This window comes from Dipteris shenzhenensis, chromosome 33 (assembly GCF_047967505.1).
Source record: "Dipteris shenzhenensis isolate YYH24624 ecotype China chromosome 33, Dip_SZ_1.0, whole genome shotgun sequence".
In the NCBI taxonomy this organism is placed as follows: domain Eukaryota; kingdom Viridiplantae; phylum Streptophyta; class Polypodiopsida; order Gleicheniales; family Dipteridaceae; genus Dipteris; species Dipteris shenzhenensis.
In genome coordinates, this window is record NC_141628.1 from 34,792,920 (window position 1) to 34,796,101 (window position 3,182).

The following is a 3,182-nucleotide window of genomic DNA, read 5'->3' on the forward strand; positions in this document are numbered from 1 at the left end:
TAAAAAATAGTATAATAATATATTAATAGTTTTTAAATGGCAAGTGAGTAATGGGAAGTGGAAGTGAGAGTGGGGAGGGAAGAATGGAATGGGAGAGGGGAAGGTAATAGGGGAGTAGGCTAATAAGGGAGTGAAATGAGTGAGGAAGTTAATAGGGGATGAAAAAGAGGAGGGTGAGATGGGGAAATATGGGATTTTGGGAAATGGGAGGAGTATGGGACGTGGTGGAAATGTGGGATGGGAGTGGTGGCAATGGGGAGGAAGAAGAAATGGATGGATGGGAGGAGGGCTAATGGATGAGGGATGGGGGTTCAATAGGAGAGGGGGAGTAATGGGAGCCAATGCGAGAGGAGATAAATGAAAAGCCAATAGGAGAGAGGGGAGGAATGGAAAGCCAATAAGAGAGGAGGAGGAAAACCTAATTTTTCTTATATATAGTCTTCCTTCTTCATTCATTCTCCCCTCATTTCATTCACTGAAGCAAGAAAGCAAGAAAGCAAGGACGATCAAGAGAGCAAGGAAGGAAGAGCAAGAAAGCAAGAAAGAGCAAACTTACAAACTTTTTCCAGGTACTTGCAAACTTTTTTTTCTAGTTTCTTTTTTAAAATTTGAAGAGAGAGGAACTAGAGAGAGAAAGGTTCAGGGGAGGAGAAGAAGAGGAGGGAGGGGAGGGAGGAGGAAGGGAGGGGAGGAAGGGGGTGGGAGGGGAGGGAGGAGGAAGGGAGGGGAGGAAGGGGCAAAGAGGGAGGTGGGTGGGAGGGAAGGGGGTGGGAGGGGAGGCTGGCACGGCGGGTGGGAGGGAGAGGTGGGAGGGAAGCGGGTGGGAAGGGGGGCTGGCGGCTGAGAGGGGGGGCGGGGAGGGCAGTTGAGAGGGGGGGCGGGGAGGGCGGCTGAGGGGGGGGGGGAGCGGCTGAGAGGGGGCGGCTGAGAGGGGGGGCGGGGAGCGGCTGAGGGGGGGGCTGGCGGCCGCGGCCGCCAGCCTGGGGGAAGGGGGGGGAGGGTGAAGAGGGGGGGGCTGGCGGCCGCGGCCAGGGAGGGGTTGCGAAGGGGGGGGAGGGTGAAGAGGGGGGGGGCTGGCGGGTAGCGAAGGGGGGGGGAGGGTGAAGAGGGGGGGGGCTGGCGGCCGCTAGCCCGGGGAGGGGTTGGGTGGAAGGAAAGGGGGTGAGAGGAGGGGGGGGGGGCTGGCAGCTACGGCCGCCAGCCCGGGGCAAGGGGGGGGTGGGAAAGAGTGAAGGAGGGGGGGGGTTGAGAGGGAGGGGGGGTTGAGAGTGAAGGGGGGGTGTGGGAAAGAGTGAAGGAGGGGGGGGTTGAGAGTGAAGGGGGGGTGTGGGGAAGAGGGAGGGGGAGGGCTGGGGGATCGCGAAGGGGGGGAGTGTGAAGAGGGGGGGGGGGCTGGCGGTCGCGGCCGCCAGCCCGGGGAGGGGTTGGGTGGGAGGAAAGGGGGTGAGAGGAGGGGGGGGCTGGCGGGGCTGGGGGGTAGCGAAGGGGGGGGAGGGTGAAGAGGGGGGGGGGCTGGCGGCCGCGGCCGCCAGCCCAGGGAGGGGTTGGGTGGGAGGAAAGGGGGTGAGAGGAGGGGGGGGGCTGGCAGTCGCGGCCGCCCGCCCGGGTGAAGGGGGGGTGTGGGGAAGAGGGAGGGGGAGGGGTCGCGAAGGGGGGGAGTGTGAAGAGGGGGGGGGCTGGCGGCCGTGGCCGCCAGCCCGAGGAGGGGGTTGGGTGGGAGGAAAGGGGGTGGGAGGGGCTGGGGTCACGAAGGGAGGGGTGGGGAAGGGGGAGCGCTGAGAGGGGGAGGGGGAAGGGTGGGACGAAAGGGGGTGAGAGGAGGGGGGGGCTGGCGGCCGCGGCCGCCAGCTCGGGGAGGGGGTTGGGTGGGAGGAAAGGAGGTGGGAGGGACTGAGAGGGGGGGGGGGGGAGCTAGTGGCCGTGGCCGCCAGCTCGGGGGCGGGGAGGGGGGTGGGTGGGGGGGCTGGGGGGTCGCGAAGGGGGGGAGTGTGAAGAGGGGGGGGGGGCTAGCGGCTGCGAAGGGGGGGGTGGGGAAGGGGGAGCACTGAGAGGGGGAGGGGGAAGGGTGGGACGAAAGGGGGTGAGAGGAGGGGGGGGGGCTGGCGGCCGCGGCCGCCAGCTCGGGGGCGGGGAGGGGGTGGGTGGGGGGTGGTGGGAGGGGCTAGCGGCCGCGGCCGCCAGCCCGGGGAGGGGGTGGGAGAGGGGGTGAGAGGGGTTGAGAGGAGGGGAGGGGGCTGGCGACCATGGCCGCCAGCTTGGGGAAGGGTGGGTGGGAAAGGGGGGAGGGCTCGACGGGGTCGGGAAGGAGGGGGGGGACGGTCACCAAGGAGGGGGGGGAGGGTTGAGAGGGGGGCAAGGGGGTGGGACGGGTTGAGAGGAGGGGGGGGGCTGGCGGCTGCGGCCGCCAGCCCGGGGGAAAGGGAGGGAGGGTTGGGGGGGTCGCCAAGGAGGGGGGGAGGGTTGAGAGGGGGGCAAAGGGGTGGGAGGGGTTGAGGGGGGGGGCTGGCGGCCGCGGCAGCCAGCCCGGGGAAGGGAGAGTGGGGAAGAGGGTGGGAGGGTTAAGGGGGTCGCGAAGGGGGGTGGGGAAAAGGGGAGAAGGTTAAAAGGGGGTAGGGGGAAAAAGTTGTAGGGGAGGAAGGGGTTAGGCGACGGGAGAGGGGAAAGGGTAGCGGGAGGGGAGGGGGAGGGGGATTTTGGGGAAGGAGGGGGGGGAGGGGAAGGGAGGGGTCGAGGGAGGAGTTTTGGCGGCGGAGGGAGGGGAGGGAAGGAGAAGGGAGGAGAGGGTTGGGTCGAGGGATGGATGGAGGGAGGGAGGGAGGGAGAGGAGAGGAAGGAGAGAGAGGAGAGAGAGAGAGAAGGAGAGGAGAGGAGGGAGCAGAAGGAGAGAGATGGGAGAGGAGGATTTGACTTACTATCACGAGTAAGAACGACAAATAAGATTTGACTTACGAGAAGAATGAAAAGGACTTACGAGAAGAATGAAAAGGACTTATGAGAATGAAAAGGACTTACGAGAATCAAGAAGAATGTTGAAGAAAGTATCAAGAAGAATGTTGAACACAAATTTGAATTCAAAAGGAACGTATGAGAAGAAAGTATAAGAAGAATGTTGAACACAAATTTATAATGAATTCAAATTTCCCTCTCTTTTTTGAAAATTCAAATTTATGCATAGGAGGAGT